Here is a 27,971-nt window from a genome sequence, read left to right on the forward strand (position 1 = left end):
GCCTTCCATGTATTCATATCACCAGTTTCATATCTAGCCCTATTTCTTCCAATTTGAATTCGGTGTTGTATCCTGTCAAATACCTTTGCAAAATGAAACAGTATTATTCTGCACCCGTTTTCCTTATCCAAGTCATTTTTCACTCTATTGTTAAAAGTTAGTCAATTGCTAAGACATGCCATAACCTTCAAAAATTCATAATATACTTCATTGAATACATATTATTATTATCCACCGATTCCTGAATTCTACGAACGAAGTTCCAATTCTTTTGTAACTAATTATAAGCTACCGATTGGTTTATAATTTTCGAGAGATTCGTGTAGTTGCCTTCATGCAAAGGAACTACGGCAATCATCATATTCAGATTTCACAATTTCCTAAGTACTTCCAATTATTAACCTCTATTTCTACACCAGTCTCTGTTACCTCTGTCATAGCAATATCCTTATTTGGTTGCTGGAAAATTGAACTATTTTGTCAGCTTCTGTTACCTCGCTACCAACAGAGGTCGTGAAAGTTCTCCTTCTATAGTCATCTTTCTTTTTACTTTCCACACTGGGAACGAACTCTTTACGATTTCCTTTGGCCTGATTGGCTAATTTATTCTCATAATATGACTTTGCCTTCCTTACGTTGTGCCACGATGGTCACTTTCTTGCCCATGCGTTTACTGATGTCTCTCTCCTTACAAACTCTCCACATTATTAATTCAGTTCCTGCTTAATGACACTGCTCATCCATCTAATTGCTATTTGATTTATCTTCCTGACCCTTGATATATAATCCAATATTGCTTCCTTTAGATACTCCTTGACAATCTTCTATATATTTATTACTTCCATACGTTATTGCTAGCATCTTTTCCTAGCAGATTCTTATGCCATAGCTCTGCTGCTGGCTGCCTCCCAAGTCTGCGATAATCACCTGTCCTGTAGTTCCATATGTACTTTTTCCTCATCGAAAATTCCATGTTTTGCTATTTCCCAAGTCAAGAATGCATGATTACACACTTCAGTCAGAAGAATGTGGCCACCCTAGTTTTCGTCAGAGACTCGGATCTGTTGACCAGATCTAATACTTTCGTACAGCGAGTTCTCTTTATCACATGCTGTTTAAAGTAATTATCTTTCAGGTAGGTGAATAAATTTCATCTCCATTTGGTCATGGAATTTTACCTCACTCAATTCTATGTCCTCGTAGTTGAAGTATCCCATAATAATCACTGGATTTCTACTCATTTTGCTAATTTACTGATGCATGTTGCTTCAAACGATCTGCTATCCACACGTCTCCCAATCTACTCTTTTTTGTTGACTGTAATTCTTCTGCCCATCATTAGCGTCACCGTCCTTCTCCGATCTTATTTTCTCTATCCTATCCATGGGATCAGTTTTCACCAACTGACATTATCCCATATTTTTAAGAAGATAAAAGATCTTGACTTACTTCTTTCAGGGGGATAAAAAGCATTTTGAATTATGTTCTTGTTCATATATATTATTTGGTATTTTGTGTGCTTGCGTTTTCTTTCTAGACTTTAGGGACGTTAATTCATTATACGTTGTTATCGTTGGCACAATCAAGTAATTTATTTTTTAACCGGAAATATTAGGGATGCGAATGTCGAAACAGCATAAAATCGACTACGGAATACATATAAATAACAACCGGTTAGGAAGAATATCGCATTCCATCTAGAAAACGGGAAAAAAATATTGAACTCCGATGATAATGAAAATAGACTGAGTGCTTGTCGATTTGCAAAAAAAGTATGAATAAAACTTTCACTTCTTTTGTAAACAAAATGACATTAGCAGATTTATCCATTTATTTATACATTCATTTATTATTATTGTGAAGCTTAGTGGATGTGGCGTTTGAACGCCATGGCACTTAACCGTACAAAGGAAGACTTCTTGGTTTCAAATCTAGTCGGCGACTAGAAGAAATTTTTGTAAGCCTTTTTTCGACCGGTTCCCGAGTTAGTCAATCTCTGGCACTGGCAAGCGGGTTTTTTCTCCCGGAAACTCGGGTTTTTCGTCCAGTAAACTCAACAAAATCGACAGTAACACTCACATTATTTCAGACATTAAATACGAGTGTTAGGGTTAGGGACCAAGAGATGGCGGCACTTGTTGAGCCGTCTCTCTTCACCGCGTGCCGCTTAATTAACGATAGCCTTGGGCCAGCTATCTCTGATTGGGTACCAGTGGAGATTGAACTGCCTACTCAGTCTCCAGAAGTTAGATAGGGCTAAAACGGCCTTGCCTACTTCCTACATGGAAACAAAAAGGCATTAGCTGATTTTGATTTGATTATTATTATTACTAATTATACAGGAAAACATTTTGATGTCTTTCAAACTTTGTTTCCTACTGGCTGTGTATATATATATATATTCTTGCTTTTATACCCTCCCCTGTATTATTTCTTCTGCCAATTTTTTTCAAACTTCAGCAAAAACAACTTTAAATGAATAGTAACCAATATGTTCCATATTTATTCTTGATGAACTAGCAATCATTATTCAAATGTAAGTAATTATTTGCCTACACATTTAAATATATATGTGTAGATGGTCATTCGTAGCATGCACTTTGGTACTTTTCACAAGCTATATATATATATATATATATATATATATATATATATATATATATATATAAGTAAAAAGTAAAAGATTACTTGTTGAAAACACTCGGCGTCTCAAAGTCTTCCTGATCCAAACAAAAAAAATATACGATTTGTTAAAAAATAATAATAATCCAGATTAGATTAATATACATCATATCTATCGACTGCGTCTCCTACCTATGGATGTGATAAATGCACAAGTTCAGACAAATAAGTCGACGCCCTCTCTGCGATATCTTCGACTGTAGTGAACCAATAAAATTACAGCAGTCAATTATAATATCTTAAATAATTTCTACAAAATATGAAATTTTTCGATGCCTGAAAGTAAAGAGTAATGTATTTATTTTAAATGTTGTTTTGAATTGCAGTTGAAAACGACTCATGGACATGCCTCTATGGCACGTGCACAAGTTTAAGTGGATCTTTCCATTTAAAGATGGAAGAACCTCATCCGAAAGAAATTCAATCTCTGGGCTTTAGCCCTAACTACTAAACTTTAAAATGCACAGATATTTATTATCTTTCCTTCCAACAAACACTTTTTATGAATTTTTAATTTTTATCTTTACCACAAAATATTTGAAATATTATTTCTGCTGTTATGTTTAGAAGCATACAAACAAATTTTTCAATTGGCAAGAATGTGCTGCCATCTCTTAACAATATTTTGCAATGGGGAAAACGAACTGTAATTTATCGAGCCCTTATGTTATGATTGGAATAAACACATTCCAATGCTGAGGGTTGGATTTTAAGATTTTTTGTAAATCAACTTATGCCTCAACTCATTACTGCTATTTGGTTTCAGACTATACTATGAAATAAGTAAAAAGTAAATATTCATATTAAGTAGAAGTCTTTTTTAACATTATGCCCTAAAATTATTTAGAAATTCCTGTAATATTCATGAAAGTTTCAAAATTGTGTATCACATCAGTCGGAAGAAAATAGTAATATATATATATAGACATATATATTTACTAAATATGTGTGTTTAATACCTCTTTTTGTCGTCTAGCATAAGAGAAATTCCCATAAACTTCTCTGTTATGAGTCAAATAGAAAGATCGTTAACAGGATTTAAACATTAGCTTTAGCTTTAAATTTTTCAATTCTCGTAATTTTGACTTTCATGTCATTTTTAATGCAAAATCTAACAAGCAAAACTGAAAAAAAAAAAAACTGTTAACAAAGGGTGAATGATAAAGTCACTGAACTATATTTAATTTAACATTTTTTTAGGATTAAATATTCGTAATTTCATCAAAAAAACACAGAATTAATCCTGTTTTATAGGGCCAATTATCATTACTTTTAATATGCTGTATATATTACATTATATTACATATGTCAGACTACACATTTGAGTTGACCATATTTCTTTTTTCTCTGCCATCTCTACTTCCGCTGTACTATATTATCCGGATAATATAACTCAAAATATATGCTGCCATCTTTTGAGAGTATGTCACATTAAACGTAACACTTTTTATTCATTTTATTTTATTCAATATTATTGATACTATTATTTGATACCTCCAGGGAGTCCAAAGACTCATCGAGGGAGAGTGTGCCAACAGCATCGAACTATTGTTGCCCTTCCAGCTACTAACCGCGCTCAAACTTACTTAACTGAGCCATTAGTAGCAGAGGCTCTACCAATCGACCAACTTTTGCCGGCATTACATATATTTTTTCATAATTTGGATAGAATTAAATTTATTACTTCGCTTTTATTTATTTGCAAGTACTCGTCAGCTATCAAATGAAATGTATGATTCAAGTAGACGGATATTTAAAAAAAATTTAAAAAATAAACGTTGGCTTTCATGTATTGAATTTAATATATTATTATTATTATTATTATTTATTTATTTATTTATTTTTTTTTTTACACCTTCAGGGAATCCAAAGACTCATCGAGGGAGAGTGTTCCAACAGCATCGAATGATTGGTCCAAAATTTATCTAGAATCTACCAGCAAGTCCTTGATAATGCTCGTGTTAGTACAAGCTTTGAAATATTCAGTTATTTTCTGATTAACGACTTTTATTAGCAGTGTTCTAATAATAGCGAAACGAACAAACTCATTTTGTTATGGTGCTTCCCCAATAAGGACAAAGAAAAGTGGAAACGTAGAAATGAGAAAAATATATAAAAAAATAAAGAAGAAATCCTCTGAAGCCTTTTATTCTCAAAGGAAGTAGGCTGAGATCCTAAAGCCCTAACTTTTCGAAAATAGAAGTGCAGTTATTTAATCACTTTCATCCTTTATTGAGAGTGAGATCAAGCTGTTAATGAACTAACCATTTCAGGATATTACAGTAAGACAAACGACCGTTTCTATCTCGTTGCCCTAAATACTTGGTCAATCTTGGAATATTCCATATCGTTGCCCTAAACCCTGACACCTTTATTGCTGCCTTTAATAGTATGAGTCCGATAGTAGATTTTTTGAATTGCAATATGTAGGGTTTTAAGCCAGAGTGTATCGATAGAAAAACAAAACAAAACTCTTACTTGCATATTACATCTCGTTGCCCTAAACCCTGACACCTTTATTGCTGCCTTTAATAGTATGAGTCCGATGGTAGATTTTTTGAATTGCAATATGTGGGGTTATAAGCCAGAGTGTATCCATAGAAAAAAAAAAAAACTCTTACTTGCATATTCCAAGATTGACTAATAGACCATTCAAAAGAGCTAGAAAGTTCCTCCAATCAACAATAAGAATTGAACCTAAAACTGTCTCTTTTCGGACAGCCTATAGTCATTGAATGGAATCATTTCCATAGGGCCTACATAGGCACACATACACACACAATACAAAATCACACATTAGGATTACGAGCATGATAGCTTCATTTTCTTCTGTATCTTAGTGGGACTTCATCTATGCATGCTGATCAGGGATCACACTCGTTGTTTTAACAATGATTAAGGCAAAGACAGATATCAATTGCCTTAAATCAAAATGTTATTTCCACCCAAATCAGACCTCATCAGAGTGGAAACGTTTTGGGAAAATCCTGTGACCACCATTCCCAAAGCAACGTTTTGTCACATTTGCAAGTCTCACTGTTTTTATGCTTATTGTCCCATAGTGGTCCTTGTCTAGAGTATATACTAGCTGGTTGGTCGATAGTCTAACAACTACTATTTAATGCTCTTGACGGTTTCCTATGTGATCTGTGAAGCGGCAGCAATACAATTTTTATAACACAACACTCAATTGTCAACATTACCTGACTAGTCAATGTATGTGTAATGACTTTGTTTAAGGGTTTTTGGCGATTCACGTTTTTATGATAATAAAAAACTTATTATCATAAAATATCAGAAATCATCAGAAATACTTGTTCTGTATTTCTGATGATTTCTGATAGCCAATGGCAAGAAAGAAAGTAGGATCATCTCTGTGACCTCAGTCTCTAGTCATACCAAATGTACGAGACTAAAGTTTAAAACGATAGCTGGCCAATCTTACCAACAAGACAAAATATTATAAAGCTCTATATATCAAGAACAAAGCATCACTCTTCAACCTTTATCCAAAATGAGTTGTATTTTCTGCAACGCTTTTCGAAATAGATCTGTTACTGTCAATATATGTCTTTATTATGACAAAAAATGGAAAAAGATAACAAACAGATTTCTTATTTTCATTGATAATAGTGGTACTTTTACATATAGGGAGTAAACGAGGGTATTTTAACACTATCTAACTTTTTGGAGATCGAGGTGAACCAGATTGTCTGCCATCCAGGACTTGCAACTATTAAAACGCATCACTATTGTGTTCTTAATGCAAAAATCTCTTCAGAAATATTTCATCAAATGTAAAACTTTCAGTAATATATTCCGAATCTGAGATTCTTTAAAAAAAATACTAAATAAAGAGAAACACAAACAAAATTGTTGGGCGAGTCAGTCCTAATGGAATCTAAGAAGTCTATCATATTTGTTAATTGTTTTTCGGCTGGTTTTCTTGTAAGTTCAATTCAAATTGTTTTTAGGGCATTTAAAAGTCTAAATAGTCTGAATTCAGCTAGCTGCAAAAACCCGAGACATTTACAACCAACAGAAACCAGACTTAGCAGGTAATCTCCCATGGGATCCACTATAGTTTTCTTTTAAATTAACGTGCTGGATATATTTATAGACGTTCTATAAATATCGAATAAACATTTTCTCCTAAATAAATAATCCCACAGCGTCTTATTCTTAAAAAGCTAATAAAAAGAGCATTAAATCACAAAGAACATTCCTTCTTATTATTATTTTCATCTTCAAGAATTTGAGGGCCAGAAGGCAAAGCTGTTTGGAGACTGCTTGTAAGTATGACCAATATTTTCACTTTCAGAATGGTTCCCAAGGAAAAAGTGAAGGATGATTGCATAATAATTGATTGATCCAGCGCAGGAAGATAACGATACTAGTTTTCCCTTCCTGGAAGGAGGAAGAGCAAAAGAATGTTGTAAATTTTCATTTAAGTAATGAAAGTGGGATTTTAGTAGGTTTCCATTTTCTGTTAGGGTTAGGTACCAAGAGATTGCGACACTTATTTGCCTGTCTCTTCATCGGTGGTTGCCTATAATTAGTGATAGACATGGGCCAGCAATCTCTGATTGGCTACTGGTGGAGATTGAACTGCTTACTCAATCACCAAAAGTCAGATAGCGTTTAAAGGCTTCGCCTACTCCCTATAAGGGAATAAAAGGCATTAGCTTATTATTTTATTATTAAGAAATGCTAAAATGCAAACCTACTAAAACCGCACTCAACTGTTTCATCCAAAGCTAGTGTCAGGATTCATAGATGTTTCAGTTGGAATTTCTATGCAGTTTATTGTATTATTATTATTATTATTATTATTATTATTATTATTATTATTATTGCATGACATCTCCAAGGAGTTCAAGGATTCATCATGGGAAGGCATTCCACATACCATACAATCCACTGCATACACTGCTCAGTCTTCCATACACACTGCACACCATCACCTATACACAATGCTATCTCACCCACTTAGTATTTGATGATTGTGTGTTATTTGCGTGTTCTCTGGCCAATTCGACTGTGTGCGAAATGAAAATTCTGCTACTTCCATATATGTGATCGGGTAACTTAACTGCAGTCGAAAAAGTGCATTTCCTGGTGTCACAAAGAGAATCAAACTTAGGTCTTTGCAGTGGAGGGTGCAATCTCCCATCATTCCTTCAACTGTGCTACAGTGGCACTCATTTCATGATTTTAATTCCACCCATTTTCATATGTAGAAGTTTTTATAGCCCATTCAGTCTCCAAAAGTTAGATAGAGCAAAACGGCATCCCCTATAAGGGAATAAAATCCATTAGCATATTTTTTTTCTATTTACTTACAAGAAGCTGCAATGTTAATAATGAAAACCCTGCAAGTTACAGCTTTCTCCTTCCTCCTTTTATTTATTTATATTGTTTTAACCGCAGGATGATAGTTCTAGAACGATCAGATCTTAAAAAAGAGTATTAAAGAATGAAATTCAAAGATTCCTGACTGTCATCATGGCTTTATTTTGTTATTTCCATGACGAAAGAAATCGCGTAAATCTTTCTGCAGCATGCTAGCAGCTGTTTTATTATGAGGAGCAAAGTTCACTTTGTTGTGAGTCACTGACAACAACGCTATACTTTGGTGAATATCGTTCGGTTCATAAAACGTATTTTGCAAATTACAGTAAATTTGCAAGTCATAGCCCAAGTCTTCTGTTTTGGCGATGTACTATTTGAATATTATTTGCTCAAAAATGCGAATATATAATATCATATAGGAACCACTTTGCAAAATAGCTTGTTTGAAACTTTTGAAGTGTTCAAATATTGTAAGAAAATGTATTGAAAAATGACAGTTTGTTAAGTCTAAAGAAAGATTTTTTACTATAATTTCGTGTGTAAAAATTTCTTTTAATAATTAATGTTATCATTATTAATATGAATTAAAATTAATTCAAATGTTTCTATAATATAAGTAGTATGTTAAACTTATATTTATTTTCAAATTGTCCCCCCCCCCCTTATTTTAGCAAGAGTGAAAATGAAGGGCGTTTTCATATGCGTTAACATATGCGTTTTGTATGAAGTTTAAATGCATTTCTTCGTAACACTGAACTGGAAAATCTAACCGTCTTCCGCAGTACAGTACAGTTGGGCATGATTCTTATCTGACCAGTGATGTCAGGACGAAGTTATTTGAGGATAATTATTAACGAAGTGGAACGACTTTTGTGCCTACCGGAAAGTATTTACTTCAAGAAACCTCCTGTTATCTGAATGTAAACACTTCGTGAAGAGTACTTGTGAAGAATAGCTCTTTCTTCTAGCAATAATTTGTAGTGTTTATTTTCCACGTTATTTTTAAAATATTATTTTCCTGAAACTCAGTTGAAATTTCTGTTAAAAAATGGTGTGTCGCTATTTCTTTCACACAGGTGAAATTTATGCTTTTGTGTTCTAGTTTAGAATTCCAGTTCTGATCGCATAATATTACCAACGGTACGACCCATTTTCCAGTTATCATAGCCTAAAGAGTCGTATCCGTCGTTATAAAAACAAGAGAGAAAGGGAGAGTACAATTAGCGCCACTTGACGGCAAATGCAACAAATCCGTAACTCGTAACTAGAGCAAAAGCTTAGTGTTTTCGTCGCTGGTGTTAGTGCGACGTGGTGTTGGTGTATTTGTGTAGTCTTCGTTTAAGAGTGGGAGTTTCTTTTTTATTTTTATTTATTTTTAATTTGACGAAGAGTTTTAAGCACCGTTTATCAGTACTTGGATATCGGAAGGTGTCCGTGGAGTATTTTTTTTTTCTTATTTCATCGAAATTTCAAGAAGTAAGCCTTTTTTTTTTGCTCTTTAATCTATGCGCTATATTGTGTATTTTTTAAACATTTTGATCATTACTAAAAGCGATCGTCTGTTAACTAGATGATATTGAAACTTTTGCATAATTATATATGATTTCATTTTCTGTGTCAAATTTTGTGATTATGTCAGCTCGTCGTTTAGTTCAGTTGATCCTGTCACAGATGATCTACTTGATCTTATTTCAGCTCAGTTCGCTGGAAATGATCTGTCTTTATAAGACAGAATGATTTTTGTTTATCTTATTAACTCGTTTCTTTGATTCAGTACAAGCAACCACATCACACCTTTTACTTGAAGTTCTTGGTATCCTTTTGAACATTCATAAGATCATTCAAAATCGGAAGCGGCGCCCTATTCATTATTTTGTATATGTTGCTTTCTTATACCTCCAAGGACTTATGGATGACTAAATGTATTATTATTATTTTTTTATCATGAGTTCTTTATTATATATTGCGTTTCAGTCATACGTTGTTTTTGGTATTAAATGAGCTGATGCATACTAGGTACAGATTTTTTTAAAAGTATGCCATATCAGAAAAAATAGTATCGTGATGAACATTTCCGGTGCTCATAAGATGTTAAGGTGAAGTGTAAGATATGTATATCAGATATATGTAAAAGACAACATTGAGATATTGACTCGAAGTTTTACTATTCTTTATAATTCCTTAGCAAAGGAGGAAGTAATAGTTCGCTCGCGTTGACTCTGTGTCTTTATTCTATGTAATTTCCTAAACTCGCTCCACACTATATATGAATGCGCGTTGCATTAATTGTTTGGAGAATTATAAGTAGAGTAGTATAGCCACTGAATGATTTATGGATGTTTCGCTAATTTTATTTCATATATATTCAAGATATGTCATATTCAGGTAACAGTTGTCTTCAGATGTACCATAAATGTAAATGATGTTCGCTAAGGAAAGCTATTAAAGAGATAGACGGAATAAGTTCAAAAAGTCTGGTGAAAACTTAAATCAGTTTTCTTATTCGGATTATGCATATGCATATATGCAGAATAATCAGCTGATCCAATCTGTCTTTGTTTCCTTATCCCGGAATGGTTAGGGTATCAAAGCTACTACACATGAAGTGAATATCAACTGAACATCAATCAAGTGAATTGACTTCCAGAGAAAACGGTTCACTTTACCTGATTAATTTTTCAAATTATTAATTTTATTCTATAAAAACATGAAATGATTAGCTAAATTGCTTATTTCACTCAGTCATCCATCCAGAGCATATACTGTTATACTTTTATAAATATACTTAACCATTTTTGATCAGTGTTAAATCTTTCTTTTCTCCATTTCTTACTGTGCATTGTTTAATCAGAGGTATCTCTAAGATCTATATCTGGCATGTTTATTATTTTATGAGCAGTGGCAGACTGAAGATATACAAATGTATATAATAGTATTCATCCATAATATAAATACAAATGTTACATATAACGTGGTTTGCATAATCTCAAATATATATTGAAGGCTAGTGATAATTGTTTGTCACCACATTGCAATATTATATAATCTTATTCAAACTGAATCCAGATCTTCCTGTTTTGAATGTACTAAGTATCTTTCAAGTTCAGTTCATTGCTTTGGTAGACATCATTCAAAGAATAAACATTATTCTGTATCAAACTTTATTCTTTATTTTTCACCTGAATTAATTCAAGTGAAAAACACATAATGCTTTCAGTTTTCTGAGTGACTAATTCATTCCAAATGTAAGCCTAAAGTAAATTAATGCAATTTGTCATATAGAATTATTATTAAATGATAGAGAAAGTTTTTTATGTAACTCCTTACACACAGAAAAAGGTTGTAACCTATAAAACATTAGTGCTGTAGGTGGGATAAAGTTTTTTTCTATTTATAAAATTATAGTTTCATTTATTTATTTTTTACATAATTTGAAAACCTTGCTTCAGATACCATACATGAAACTTTTTCAAGCAACTTCAGGCCTCCAATAAGCAGATCAGTGGTCTCAGCTGGACAATGAAATTCATTCCAAGTATTTATTCTTACCTAGCTATATATTTGATTCACCCGCCACTCTCCATCAAATCAAGCTAGTGCTAACTGAAATGCTTCCTGCCTGAAGGAAAAAAAATTATTCTATCACCGTCTCTTTCTATCCAGGCTCTAGGCCACATGGCCTGTTCTGGACTCAGTCCATCTTCTTCTTGGTCATCCCCTATTCCTTGTTCCTCCTTGTTCCAGGGGCTTGCAATTGCAAGTATGGGCTTGGCACACCCAGGGTACCTGAGCTAAGTATGGCCTCCTTCACCCTTTTAGCTATACTTCTTTCCTGTCTTGTTCTTTGTTTTGATCCCTTCTTCATCTCCTCTATTAACATCTATAGAAGAGGACATGATACTATAATCTTTACTATCCTAACTTCTGTTAGCTCTGGAAAGGCTCCTCCACTCTCCCCTGAAGCTATTAGAGTAATCGAGGGCTAAGGGGAATTTCATTTTCCTTTAATAACCACCAACTAAGGCAAGCTTGATGACCTTAAGGTGGCAGCCCCACCATCAAGCTATACTGCAGGAGGCCAGTAACCCCCCCCCCCCTCAGTTGAACTGAAACTCAGTAAGAAGACTTGAGACAATTCAAAAAGAACAGACTCTATTCTATCATTATTATTAATATCATATGACACTTTCAAGGACTCACTGCAGGAGAGTATTCTACTCCACTCTGTTACACACATCTCAATGTCTCCCCTACTGCTTAATTTCCCTGCTACATGTGACTACCATCAATGCTATCTACCATTCATCACCACCATATTGTGTGATTATCATTGTGTTAATAAAATTTGTGTGAATTAGTATCTTTTTTTAAAAAAAACCTCAAAAAAACTTGGAGACTGAAGCAAATACTTTTTGGCAACTCAAATAGTAAGTATTTTTTGCTTTCCAATAAAGTAAATTACACTTGATAAGAAACTGTTTTTGTTTTCATCCTTATTTTTACCCATGTGTGAACAAACAAAGTTTTCACGGAGGTTATTATCACTACTAGGTTACTGTATATAAAGTGCAGTTTACGTATTAAATTTCTCTAGTACTCCATAATGTCAGCGTATTCCCTTCTCAGGCATGTATAATGCAGTCCGTTATGAAAAGTGTCACTACCCAGACCAATTTCACCCTTTATTGAGGAGGAAAATTTATTTGTTCACAAAACTGCCACTAGGATTCTAAAAACTATTAGAGTTCAGTAGAACTTTATCATTAGTAGAGAGAGAGAGTAATGAGAGATCTCTTAAATACTGCTGGATATTGGGTAGCTTTGATTCTTTGTTAAATCCTCATTTAGCTCATTGATTGTCAGAAACCTGCTCTTCTCCATAGCAGCAGTAGCACCCTCCTGGTTATCTTGATTGTGGTGGAAAGTTTATCTAAAAAAGATCACTAAATCTCATCACTCCGCTTTGATTCTGTCATATAATATTTTGCCTAATCTCAGCTCTGCTCATCACCATGCAAAACTCATTACCACCACTTTATTGTGGTACAGTTGAAAGAGGTCCTGGAGTTCCAAAACTCTTTAACTGTAAGTGATCTAAAATGATCACTTTCTCTCATTATTCTAAACTTCAGTCATCCAAGAAGTACTGGATTTCTGTGCTCTAAACTTTACTCTGCTTAACACCAACACTGCAGAGAAAAAAAGAAAACAAATGTTATTTTTACACAGTAGCCAAAAATTCACCACACCGAATCTCAGCTCTGCTTGGCAGCAAATCCTATCAGTGTGCTACAGCATAGCTTAAGTGAATGGCTAGCAGGAGCACCTACTCTGTGTACTCTTACAGATCTGATCACCCAGGATCTGATCCTCTAGGAATCCAGTGGCTCTGTCAGACAACAGTATGCTAAGCACCAGCTTTGTGCTGCTACAGGCAAATCCCACCATTATAACAACCCTTGGCTCTATGGAGCAGCAGGCAAAACCTACTATGTGCTAAACTTTGACTCATCACAACAGCAGTCAAAACCCACTGCTATGCTGAGCTTCAGCTCTACATAGGGCAGGATAAAACTCATAAAGTAGAACCTTAACTCTACTAGGCAAAAAGCCAAGCTTATGTGAGAAGTAGGCCCAAGCTATCAATAGGAGTAAGCGAATTATAGGGTGCCTTCTGGATGACCTTTATTTTGGTTTTATTGGTGGGAGTTAGTTCTCAGTATGTCCATAATTTTAACTCAATGATAGAAGTAATATTTGCATGTACATTTACCAAAATGATGTATCACACATTATTACAATATACTCAAGATGAGAAATAGTCAGTGATTTTTCCCCCCCTCCTGTGTGAAGGAAATTAAATGACACTTCATAAGAAATTATACTTGTGTTTTCATTCCTTTTACCTAACATGAGTGAATAAAAGCTTGCACACTAGGTTGCTTGTATATAGAGAGAAGCTTGAGATTTCATATCTGGTTGCCTTAGTGTTCAATAATGCCGATGAAACTCCAGTAAATGTGAAAACTAGTCTGATTATTGACTCCTCCCATAATGCTTGCATTTGTCATGGCTGAGAAAGGAGTGTGCTATGTATTGTGAGATATCAGGGCAACTTGATATGAAGTCAGCTGTTCTCTGTGTACAAGTGGCATAGTCATGAAAATATTTTGTGATTAAGTTACTTCTGTTTGTGCATGCCTGGTAAAATAAGGAGGTAAACAAGAATATAATTTCTTATCAAATATAATTTACTGTCTACTCTTGGCAATTCTTGAAATATGCCTTTCCACATATTTCAAGAATGACTTTTTTTCTCACTTCATTTACCCTATGAGCAATTCTTTTCTATAATCTATCCAGTAAGCTTTTTTTGCCAACATATACATCTATATTTCTTGTTTTCTCTAATTTATCCTATCTAATTTCTTCTCTCAGTCTTCCCATTGCAGATATTTTACAGTTTTGGTATCATTTTGATTATTCACCTCTAGGTTTTTCTAGTGTTCCTTCTAGTGTTTTGTTTGTTCCCTCTTTAATTAAAAGAATTATATTAGATATGTTTTTCTTTTTTCATCATCTAGAATGTCAATGTAATGAAATTACATTGAAAACAAAATATGCTAACAGATTACCATAATATAGTGAATAAAGTATTGGAGAAGAGTTTATCTTCCCTAATACTTTGAGAGAGAATAGAAATTTTTGAAACATTGAGAGAAATTAAGACTACTTTTAATGTTGTTGAATGGGAGTTACAGGCAGAAATGTGAAGGTAGAAGGTAGTGTTATTGCTTCTAGATGCAGCTGAAATGGAGGAATTTTCAGACTGATAATTCTCGACCAGTGATTTAGGTTTTTATGAGGTTGATTAGAGAATGAATAAAGGATTCAATACATTTATTAAAGAAAGAGCTTTCTTTAATAATTTAATTATTAAATAGCTAGCTTTTCACATATGCAATGTCCTAAAATATTGCCTGTTTTGTTCCTTTTTCTCTTTTCCCCAGTTCTTTGAAAGAAGAGTTGTGGCATAAAGTTGGACTAATTCATTCTTGATGATGTAAACAAATCTGTTGTTATCATGAAAACATTACATTGTAACCATCTTTGCCAGCTTAATTTTTGGTAATTTAATTAATAGTAGTTAAATTACCAGCACTTTTTCAGTAAGCCTTGTTTAGGTATAAAGTGATTATATTTATTAAAAAGTGATAGCTTTGTTGGATAAATGAGATGCATATGCTGTGATTTTACACATGATGAATTCAGCATTTAAATTAAGCAGAATTAGATTGGATGAGATAATTGATAATCTTAACTGATAGATATAGTAAATATATGGACCAGCAGTGTTTCAGAGGAGCATTAGCATCATGGGATTTTGTACTGTTTCTGCTGTCAGGTTTTCTTCAGAGGTCTAAAATTGGGAAGAACATCTCTATTCCTTGCATCCTTTCCCAACTTTGTGGCATCTCTTAAGGAATATTTGAATATACTGACACTGTGTGGACTGTCAGTTTGGATGTCCATCCAGTCTTTCCACGTGCAACAAGTTTACACCCTGAACTGAACAGATGTGGTCTTCCATCTGTAATTCTTCTACCAATAACTGTTGTAATAATTCTATAGTTTGATGCAAATCCAATCAGTATAGTTCTTAGTTCTAAGTAGAGGCGATGAGAGATGAAGTAGCATGATATCGAATGTGCTGAAAGAAATGCTGAGTATTACTGCCATGAGATAAAAAATTCACACAATAAATGGCCTGATTTAGACTGTTGTGCACAGATAGTCTTTTTTTTTTATGGGTGTGTGTGTATATGTGGGAGGGAGGGAGGGAGGAACATTATTTATTTATTCATTTTCTCCAAAAATTGTACGAAGTGTTTTGTTTAGTTATAATGGGGAAAGAAAAACCCCTTTGCCAGTTAGTTTTAAATTATAACAAAAATATCACTGGGAGGTGGAAATAGCTATTACATATTGGTTATTAATGAATTAATATTAGCAACCAAATATGAATGAGTCACTCTATAATAAATGAGAAAGATTAAAATACCTCTAATTTAAAAAAAAAAAATTAAATCAGTGAGGTCTGTTGGCTTATATACAAATATTCACAAACTGCTGACAAATTCCTAGTTCCAGGGTGGATATTATGAAAGTTTCTATAATTTGGATGTGTCCAAAAGTGGGAGATAATGGCTAGGAGATTGGATGTGGATCAAGAGTGGCGAAATCCGTATTGCAAGACTAGGGCAGATATGCAGTGAGTTATTCTTAGTAAAGAGTGTGTGGGGGAGGGGCAAACTCTGCCTTAGTCAATGCAGAAATTGGAGAATTTATCAGAAATAATGGAAATTGGAGAAGAATTCTGCCAGAAGATTATTTTTGTTTTTGGGGGGTGAGGTTGCATTATCTGGGTTAAATTAAAGATACCAAGAAATTATATACTTGGTTTAATCCTTCATCCAAGTGTAAGCAAACAACATTTGCGCCTGAAGCATTTTACCTGAATTTTAGTTGCCCCAGTCCTGAAGTATTAGGACTGGGGCAACTCGTGGTAAAGGTGGTATGACTTCACATCACTATCTGCACAGTTAGCCAAGTGGCTATGCGCTTCACAACCATTTGCCTGGGAAAGGAGTGTCCTGGGTTTGATTCCCATCACCGACATGAGGAGCTTAAGGATCTTTCTCAGACATAGCGAAGTTAGCCAGTCTTGGCCGTGGACAGCAGGGTTTTTCTCCCCAGTTTATCTGGAGTTTTTCCTCCCTCAAGCAGGCAAACCGGCCCCGTGAACACACATGGATTACAGTCAGGAATACTTAAGACCCAGCCATAGGCCTGATTCGTCAGCTATGCCAGTCTCGAGCTTAGATAAAATTAGTGGGGAATGAGATGGTGTCGTACTTCCCCATAAAAGGGGCCTCATGGCTGTTATATCATCATATGCAATAAATAATACTTCACATCACTTGCCTTAGTATCCCATAATGCAAAGCACATCTCCTTGTGGACATGTATAATGTTATGCATTATGGGAAGGGTCACTACCCAAACCAGTTTCAACCTTTATTGAGGTCACATCAGTGGGAGCCAGGCCCAGAGGTGATACCAAAGTTGAAGTAATGCAGAAGTCATATTTTTATATATGAATTGGCAAAAGGTGCCACACCTTATTATTATAATACTGTGGATTATAGATAGATAGTTGTTGAAAGTTTTTCCTGCATTAATTCAACATTGGCATCACCTCTGGGTCTGGCTCCCACTGATGAGACCTCAATAAAGGTCGAAACTAGTCTGGGTAGTGACCCTTCCCATAATACATAGCACTATACATGTCCACAAGGAGATGTGCTTTGCATTATTATTATTACCCCAAGACCTCATGGAGTCAAAGACTCATCTGGGAGGTTCTTTTTATCACACACACACATCTCATCGTGGGATACTAAGGCAAGTGATGTGTAGTCATACCACCTTTACTACTAGTTGATTCAGTCCTAAAAATACTTCAGGTGCAAACTTTGTTTGCTTACACTTGGATGAAGTATTAAACCAAGTATAAAATTTCTTGGTATCTTTAATTTAATTTATAGTATAACCAAGTGGAAAAACTTTCAACACTATCTGGGTGTGTGTGTGTGAGAGAAAGGTGGAAATTTGGATGTCTCCAGTTGTCCTGGCAAGGGACTTGAAAGATCAGCTTTCATTTGAAAAATGAAAACAAGCCAAGTTTTCTGTTTTTGGCACTTTGAAAATCAGATTTAGATGGTATTTTTGCAACTGTTGTGAGCTGCATTATAGGCAGAATATGGTGCTGGAGTTTTGGTTGCTAGCTACATGCAGTATACTGAAATTTTTTCTTGAATTGCCTTGGCACATTTGTTGGAGAACTCCGACTTAGAAAGTCATTGAGAATTTTGGGTGGAAGGGGGAGGAGGAAGATAAAGGTAAGGATTTTTTTTTTGTTATTCTGTTGGAACAGTGTATCAGAATAGTTGAAACAGTAATAACACCATGGAAAGGAGTAAAAGTATGGAAGTCATGCATTTGGCTCCCTTATGATGCTGAAGGATACAAGATTCAGAATGGCTAGGCAAAGGATATTTATTTCTTTGTAAAGAAAATTTAGGCATGGTTGTAGTCTAATTTATCAAGAGGAGAATTGGCACTAAAATGTATTTGGAAGGAGAATTATCTTTTCAAATACCTTGGCATCTCTGCTAGTTCGATCTGTAATTATTGGAGAACAGGAAACCAACGTAAATTATGGACATTGATGTTCACAAGCACTCCACTCTTTGAATATTTGGAAAAAAATCTTGCTTTAAAGAAATGTAATCAAAGAGGTCAGGTGTTATCAGGGTTTAAGATTAATAGAGACAATAAATGGGGAGGGGCAGTGATGTTATTCTGGTCAGCATTATCATGCAGTGGGATATCAGAACTGACTAATGTACAGTTATTGCCCTCGTTGTGCAAGATGTAGTCCAGATAGTTGAGGTCACCAGCCGAGGTTTCATTAAGAATAGTAGGTTTGATTGCAGACAACTAAGACATGCTCATAACTTAATTGTTGTTAAGGCAGCCATGTTGATGCAGTGGGTTTGGAAACTATTTTTTTGTTATTTTATTTTTGATTGGATTTTTATTATTTTATGCTTTCTTTTATATTTTAAAAAAATCTTTAGATATTCACTTCTGTCCATTCTTTTCCAGAGCTCCTCATATTCTACTTGATTGACTTTTGTCACTCAAGTAGAATATGAGCTCACGGAGTTCTAAGACTCATTGTCAACCCAAACTATCAACACAATATTTCTCATGCCTCTCCTTGAAACCATTAATAGACACACTACTCACAACTGACTCAGGCAACCCATTCCATTCATTAATACTCCCTAAGCGAAACTCCTAGGGATGACCTTACATTCTGTCCCTTCTAGCTAAGTGCTGAAACATCCCCCCCCCCCCTGTAAATCCTTTAAGTAACTTAAATGTTTCTATCAGATCCTTCCTTTTTTTGCCTATTGACCAACTTTTGCAATCCATAAACCCTCAGTTTGTCCTCATAGGTATATTCCAGAGACCATTCACCATCTTGGTTACTCACCACTGGATCCTCTCCACCACTTCCACATACCCAGGTGACCAGACCTGAGCACAGTAATCCAGATGTGGTCATATCAAGGCTTTATAAAGTAGAATGATAACTCCCTTAATCTCTGCTTGTTAGTCTGTTCTTCAGTTCTTTCGTAATAATCCTGTTGTCTACTCTGGATACGTTAGTAATATGCCCTCTAAAAACTTTCTATCTACTACTACCACCACCACCAAATCCCTGGCTTCATCAATTTCCTGGAGTACAGTTCTCTTGATGTGGTACAAAACTTGTAATCTTTGTATCCCAAAATGCATAACTTTACACTTTTCCATATTAAATTAACATCAGTTATGTTTTGCCCATGCTGTCAGCCTATTTAAATATCATCTTGCAAGTTCTCATATTACCTTGATTAACAATTATTCTACCCAACTTTGTATCATCATATCTCCCTTCAGCTTATTTACTATATCATTTGTGTACAAATTAAACAGCAGTGGTCCAAGCACAGAGCCCAGTATTGATGTTTATTTACATAGCCAAAGTAGATATTAGATCCAACATTATTTCAAAGCTGAATGTTTATAGAAACTATGAAAGTTTCGTAAAATTGACCTGAGAGCTTACGAGAATACAATCCTCAGAATCAGAGTTACCTTAGCTTGCACTACTTAAAAGACTTGAACACTGCCTAAGCATCCATATATTTGCCTTTTATTAGTGCATTTTTAAAGGTTTCATTGGCCTGACAGCTGTTTTGAACTGGCTGGCTCTTAAGGCAGGAACCTTAAGAGCAAAAACTTGTTCAGTACTAAGGAAATCAAATGTCAGAGAAATGTATTTTTCATAAGTGAGCTCTCGATCAGTGCATCAAAATAATTACGGCAACTCTAATGGTGAGGATTGTATTCTCATAAGCTCTCAGGTCAATTTTACACAACTTTTATAGTTTCTACAAACATTCAGCTTTGAAATAACGATGGATCTCATATCCACTTTGTCTAGATAATTTCCATCCCCGAAATGAAGTGTTTTTACACACCAACTGAGATTTCACTTACAAAAAATACATTTCTCTGACATTTGATTTCCTAAGTATTGAATGAGAGTTTTTGTTCTCTTAAGGTTTCTGCCTTGGGAAAGCTCTTGAACATCAAAGGATTGGTGTTTTCTGAGGTGACCCCATCAGGGCTGTGTCATTGAATGCCTTTCCCTGGAATATGAGCGGTTCTGTTTGGTGTTAAAGTCAGCCTGTCACTGAGTTGAACCATCGCTGTGTTAAATGATCCTTCGGGTCACCCGCTGAGTTTAGAGTGATCTGGGGTATTGCCTATAGAAGTATACCCTTTACTTATATAGTGGTCTCTGAAGAGAACCAACCAGTTAAACAACAGTCAGGCCAGTGAAATCTTAAAAAAATGCACTAATAAAAGGCAAATATATATGCTTGGGCAGCACTCATGTCTTTTAAGAAGTGCAAGCTAAGGCAACTCTGATGCTAAGGGTTGTTTTCTTTTTCTAACCTCTCAGGTCAATTTTACCAAACTTTCATAGTTTCTATGAACATTTGGCTTTGAAATGATGTTGGATATAATATCCACTTTTCTCATGTAATTTTACATCATCAGAATGAAGCTGTTTGGCTCTTTCTTTAGTAATTGATGTTTATTTATTTATTTTTTAACTCTCTGCTTCTCATTTGTTTTATAGTAAGAACATGTTTATGTGCTGGCATACTTTTCTAAACTCACCTTGTTTTTCTAACAACTTTTGGATATATTTTGAATTCTACTGTTAATTTTCTTTCTGTGGACTGAAGAAAAATCATGCTTTAAAACTGAGATTACAAATGTTAAGCTAGTGTGTGTTTGGGGTTGTGATTAAGGTACTGGAGATTTTGGTGAGGGCTAGAATTCAGAATTAGATCGATAATAGCAGTTTTCTCTGTGACGGTTAAAATGGATTTGTTAAAGGGCAATCATGTTTTATTGATCTGTTTTTCTACTACAACATCATGAAAGATCCATTGGACAAAAAGAGATTCATTTACGTTGGATTGGACTTTTTCAAAGACCTTTTGATAGATTGCCAGACTCCCATGAATGCCACCTTATCAAAAACAGTCTGGGTAGGGACCTTTCCCATAATGTTTTTGTATCACAGGATACTAAGGAAACTGAGGTGAAGCCAACAGACTAAACTCAAGTAGACCAGTCGTGCAGTTCATGCTTAGCTTGGATTTAAACAAGGATATAATTTCTTGTGAAGTATACTATAACTTTGAGAAAGCTGATAACTGAAGCAAATATCATTCTCTCCCCCACCCCCCAAATATTGGTGGTGTTATATCTTGATTCACAAAATTTAGTTTTGTAGACTTTTTGATGTGTTGTCCTCCATATTTAGTTCTTTGTTACATATGGAGCTAGTCCAGAGTCACTTTATTAGGTGCATGGAGTATCTCCAAACCTTTGCTAATTATATATATATATATGTATATATATATATATGTATATATATATATATATATATATATGTATATATGTGTGTGTGTGTGTGTGTGTGTGTGTTGATTTCAATCGAAGGTGAGTTAGCCGATCTCATACGGAGGTAGCAGGGTTTTTTCTCCTGGAAACTCTGGTTTTTCATCCCGCATACAGACAAATCAGCCCTTCAGAATACACGCAATTTACAGACAAAAAATACTAGTTGTGGTGGTGTTGGAGGTGGGCAGTAGATGGCATTGATGGAGATGATTCGTAGTAGAGGTTAGGTGTAGAGACAGTTGTAGGTGTCCTCCTGCGATGAGTCTTCGGACTCCTTGGAGGTATATCAGGAATAATAATAATATATATATATATCGGGAACAAATATTCTGGAGTGTGCGGTGCTCATCCACCAGATAGCACTATCACCAATATATTTTTTGCATTTATTCCCCGTTAAAGACTCCCTAATTGTTTCCAGAATTAGTGTGATTTCTAAAAATAAGCAAAATATACTAATGCTTCATGAAGAGGACACTTTGACACATTAATATTGCATCACATTCACATTAATAGCTTGTGTGGGCATTCTAAACGCATACACCTTTGAGCCCTTTGAAAAGATGTGCAAATGGCACAACAGGTTGAATTCTTAGTGTTCTAGTAGTTTTAAACCTCCCAGATAGTGAGGCAGGGTGAGCTCTGAGACAATAGCACCTAGAGGCTGTGATTGGTTATTGTGTCTACTAATCCATTTGAATGTTGTAATTTGTCATGTGTTGCTGTTTTTGTTTTCTGAGTTTCATCTGTTTTGCCTGCATGAAATGTGAACTGACGTGGCAGGCAAGTTTTTATGTATAATATACACAAATTTTTAATATATAATTTTCAATAAATTTATAACTTTTTGGCCAATATTTACAATGGGAAACAGAGGAGGTTTGTATAAAAATGCTAGAAGTATAAGAAACAAGGCAGATGAAATGGTTGCACTAATTGTGTCTGTTCACCCAAAGATGGTTGGAAGAGGATGACATTCTGACAGGAATAGAGATGGAAAGGTATGATGTGTTTCGTGAGGACAGAAGAGGTAAAGGGGGGGGGGAGTGCTATTGATGATAGAGAAAGAGTTATGTCCATATAAAGTAGAGATGCAAGAGGGAAATAGTGCCAGTGGTTTTGAGGCAGTATGGTGTGAGATAGAGGTGAATGGAATCAAATACTTGGTGGGATGTTGTTATAGACCAGGTAATGTGGATGGTGGTGATAATGAAATGTACAATCAAATTAGTCAAGTAAATAAGAAAAGGGTGATCATTATGGGTGATTTTAATTATGGCAATATAGACTGGAATGATGAGATAGCAACTGGAAGTAAAGAAAATGAGTTTCTTGAGTTTTTGAGGGATAACTACCTCAGACAGTATGTAACAGAGGGCACATGAGGATTGAGGGTCTTGGATTTGGTCATCTCATCAGAGGATGTAATTATAAATGAGGTGTCAAATCATCCACCAATTGATGAGAGTGACCATGAGGTGATAACTTGGGTGGTTGCTAGCAGTGCGAGGACCTCTGTGAGAAAAGGGTATATGTGGAACTACAAGAGGGGGTGATTATGAAGAGCTCAGGAGACAGCTTGCAGGTGTAGCGTGGAATGAGGAGTTAGCTGCAAAAGAGATCAATGCAGCTTGGGGGATTTTCAAAAACTGTTTAGTAGATGCAATGTCTAAATGTATTCCAAGGGTGAGAAGGTTAAATAGGGTGGGTGTGAGATGGATGAATAAAGAGATTAAGCATGCAAAAAAGGGAAACAGAGAAAAAGGGCATTGTGGAAGCAGCATAAGAGAAGTGGAAATAACCAATTCCATGAGGTCTACAAAGACCAAGCAAGGAGGGTGACTTGGTTGGTGAGGGTAGCTAAAGAGAGGTATGAACAGCAGTTGGCTAATGAAGCCAAAAAAATCCTAAGGAGTTCTTTCGATATGTAGCCAGCAAAAGAAAGAATAATTATGGAAGGAAGACATTGATTGGAGAAAATGGTATAAAGACAGCTGATGCAGAATGTGTGGTGGAGATACTTGATGAGCAGTTCATAAAGATCTTTCAATCTTGTGAATGTGACTTCATGGAGGGATTGAGAGCAGTTGATGATGGGGAGGAGAGACTGACTTGGTGAGCAAGAGGTGTATGGGGAGTTGAGTAAACTAGATGTTAATAAGGCTGTGGGACTTGATAATATATCACCACGTATTCTGAAAGAACGTGCCAGGGAGTTGACACCTGCCTTGACATATTTTTTTAATATGAGTCTTGCACTTGGTGAAGTTCCTAAGGAGTGGAAGGAGGGCAAGATTGTGCCACTTCATAAAGGAGGTGATCGAACTCAAGCATCAAACTATAGGCCTATCTGTGTGTCAGGTGTTGTGGTTAAGTTGTTGGAGAAGCTTGTGAGACCTAGGATCCAGAGTTGGGTCGATAACAATGGTATTATCTTTGATGGACAGCATGGATTTGCTAAAGGGAGGTCATGTTTTAGTAATCTACTTACTTATTACAATAAAGTGACTGCTTCCTTGGACAGAGGAAAAGGATACACAGTAATATACTTGGATTTCACAAAGGCTTTTGATAGAGTACCTCATGATAGGTTGACAGTCAAACTGGAGCAGATGGGGTTGGATATTAGATTGGTGCACTGGATTGGAGACTGGCTATCTGATAGGTATCAACAAGTTGTGTATGGGGGAGCGATATCCAGGAAAAGGAAAGTCACTAGTGGAATGCCTCAGGGGTTTGTTTTAGGTCCATTGCTGTTTAACTTCTATATTAATGATATTGGTGAAGATTTGGATGGAGATATTCAGTTGTTTGCAGATGATGCAAAGTTGGGACAAACCATAAAGAGTACTGACGATGTTGTGGCCTTACAAGAAGACTTGAATAAATTGAGTGATTGGGCACGGAAATGGGGATGTGAGTTCAATGTTGCAAAATGTAAGGTTTTAAAATTTGGAAAACAAAGATGGGATGCAGAATTTATGCTTGGTGAGAATATATTGTTGAAGGTAGAGGAAATAAGAGATCTGGGGGTGATAGTGGATAAAGATCTAAAATTTAGGGGACACATCGCCAAAATTGTGAAGACAACGCAAAGGCTTCTGGGAATGATGCGGAGGACACTGACGTGCAGAAGTAGGGAGATTCTTGTTTCCGTTTTATAAGGCTTTGATTAGGCCAGACATGGACTATTGTGCCCAGATTTGGTCACCGGGTTTTCAGAAGGATGAAGAGATGTTGGAAAGGGTTCAAAGGAGACTGACTAAGGTAGTTTCTGAGCTCTGGAATGTCAAGTATGAGGAAAGATTGAGAAGATGTAATTTGCACAGCCTGGTGGACAGGAGGAAGAGGGGAAGATATGACAGAGACAAGTTGGTAAGGGGTTGTTATAGGATCATTGTTGGAGAAGTTTTACAGTAATCTAAGTTTTATAGTAATAAAGAGGGAGTGAGAGGCAGCTTTTTTTCATGCAGAGTTGTGAATGATTGGAATGCCTTGCTTGAGAATGTGGTGTCTGCAAAGAGTTTGAATGTGTTTAAAACACTGTATGATGAGCTGTGTGTGTGATAAAGAGACCTCCCAGATGAGCCTTTGACTCCATGAGGTCTTGGGGTGGTAATAATAATAATGATAAATTAAAGTATTCAAAGTTATCCTACAATTAATTGCATTAGACCAATTAAGATGAGCACTGATGTGCTATACACTCTTAAAACATTTATACATCAATAAAAATGCAATCATACTGTCAAACTGACGTGAATTTTGTAGTGTGGGTTGCATAAGTCACGCGACACCACATCCAACTGAAATAGACATGCAATGCTACTGATATCTTAATTTTTAAAAAGTTTGTATTAGTTTCTATGAGTGATATGAGACAAATATTGTGATGATCTAATTGACAACTAACTTAAAGAAAAAAAAATAGAATTATTAAATCAGAGGATAGTTGAGAATGATAAGTTAAACAATGAAAGCATAGAAAACGCCTGCAGAACATAATTGTAAATGACAAACGGGTCTACTACTATATGGGCATGTGAAATATTAGTGAATGGCCTAGAAAATTTTAACTCAGCTTTTTGTTTCTTTCAAATAATATTCTTTAATAAAATAAACTAAAAATATTGCAATTTTTTTTTTTTTAATGTGGATTTATTATCATTATCAGACCTCTACAGAGTCACCACTATCTGTCATGACATGCATCATACCTCACCTTGTATACTGCCTTAACATTCAACACAGTCTCATATGACCACCATTTTCCTAACAGGAAATTTCATTTCCACTTCTTTGCTGACACCATTCGTATATAACATGCATGAATGATCATTAGTTTTCCATTGATCTTTCTCCACTCAGTGAATAAGTTTTTTGTTATTAATTTAGTACAAAAACTCCTTATCAATTTATATTTATCATGTTCCTATTGTCTACTAGATGATGCAAATGACATTCCCTCAATCTGTTTGGAAATACCTGGATTTGAATTCTCTCTAGGAGACAGATAGCTCTTATAATGCTTTTCAATTGAATGCAAGATTTTCCCTCCTGGAAACCTGATTTTTTTTCATCTTGCAAAACAGGTATATTGGTCAGAAGAATACATACAATTCCTAATACACTGGTCTCACAACTTTAGCTGTTGTGGCTATAATTCCGGATAACAACCACATCAATCTGTTCTCATACCCAGCACCTCAAAAACTGTATCACTTTAGTTTCTTTTTATAGACTCTTTCCTAACTCTTACTGCCTTGAGACTAGATAACTAAATCTGCACATGTTTTTTTTTTTTTTTTTTGATTTTCTTAAAGCATTCTTTAGTTCTCCCAGATAATTAAACATTCTGCTACTAGTTTGCTGCTAGTTTCCTCTTTTTGAGTTACTATCTTTCCCCCAAATACTACAGTTCCATGTGATCAATTTGTTCCTTTGTTATTTATTAGTGATCTCTTTTTTCATCTCTGTGAAACTGTTTTATCATTTTGTATGTTATTTTCTAGCTAATATACATCATGTTTTATAATAATGAAATTATATGAACTTCTTCTTACAATCAGTTTAGCTCAATTTCTGTCAATAGTTGTCCTCTAGTTGCACATGTTTTCTGAAGTATTGTATATTTGAGTAATCTTTCTTTTCTGTTACTGCTCTGTTTGTTCCAAATCGTTAGGCAGTTTTCTTCTGCAGAACTTATTTTTCTTTCCAGTTGTTGTTAGTTGCATTTTCTTTTTTATAATTATTATTTAGCAAAGAATAATGCAGTCTTCAGATACTTAGTTCTTGTAGAAATGTATTCTGCACACTTCTGTTCTGTTCATGTTTTTCTTACTTTGTGTTTAATGTATTACATTTTGCTCAGGTTAGTTGGTCTAATACAGAGATGGCAGAGTTTTAGCTCCTGGAAACTTGAGCCACACAGCAAAACAGACATCAGAGAGAACAGGCACAAATAAGAGACATAATATTCAGTACTAGCATCAAGGCCATAAATGCTTCACCAAAGCTAACCCTAGCTTATTCAGTTTTGTCCAAAACTAAATTCTATGTGAAATCTGCCTTTTTATTCTCCAAAGAAAGTTTTATTAACGCTTATATTTCGCTGATTTTCAACTCAGCATCATCAGAGCACAACACACATGTAAACGCGACAGTGAGTGAGTGAAACAATATAATTGCAAAAGACAAAAGATCTAAAGTCCTATTTTTGGCGCCCTCTAACGAGAAAAAAAAAAAAGCAGTTATCCAGGAGTTTTTTTAGGATAACCGTCTCCCAAATTTTTGGCAAATTAATACATCCATATTTGTTAAGGTTGGGAGAATTCTTCAAAGCCATTGCTGACTCAAAAAATAATCTTTCAGATCTATAACGACTCCTAAATAGCACATTTGTTTTCCTCCATCTAATCCTGTGTGAAGGCGTGTCCAAAGCGTGGTCTGCCAGTCCCGACTTGCCATAGTAATAGTAGCGAATGTATCTTTCATGTTCTTCCAGGCGGATGTTCACTGATCTTCCTGTTTGCCCATAATAGGCCAAGTCACAGTCACATGGAACTTCATACACTCCTGGGTGTGCTAAAGGGTGAAGTTTATCCTTAGGCGAGCGGATCAGAGTTGCCAGCTTGATATGAGGTTTGAAGGTGGTGTGAAGGCCATGTTTCAACAATACTTTGGCTATCTTTTCCGATGTACCTCTGATATAGGGAATAGAAATGGTCATGTTGTATTCTTGTGTATTAGGGGAGGGCAGAGTAATGGGCCTATGT

The 27,971-nt window shown here is 35.2% G+C and overlaps 1 protein-coding gene across 4 annotated transcripts in view; it reads left to right on the plus strand.

Annotated features, from left to right (window-relative positions):
* Positions 1 to 9,361: 9,361 nt before the first annotated feature.
* LOC150092956 (uncharacterized) overlaps positions 9,362 to 27,971 on the plus strand; it is a 511,183-nt gene continuing 492,573 nt past the window's right edge. For all 4 annotated transcript variants that reach the window (XM_090414059.1, XM_090414064.1, XM_090414063.1 and 1 more), the window contains exon 1: positions 9,362 to 9,510. The gene's annotated coding sequence lies outside the window, so the exon portion shown is untranslated. The remainder of the gene's footprint in view (positions 9,511 to 27,971) is intronic.

This window comes from Typopeltis vanoorti, chromosome 24 (genome assembly GCF_054136105.1).
Source record: "Typopeltis vanoorti isolate ZY-2024b chromosome 24, IOZ_Tvanoo_1.0, whole genome shotgun sequence".
Taxonomy (NCBI): domain Eukaryota; kingdom Metazoa; phylum Arthropoda; class Arachnida; order Uropygi; family Thelyphonidae; genus Typopeltis; species Typopeltis vanoorti.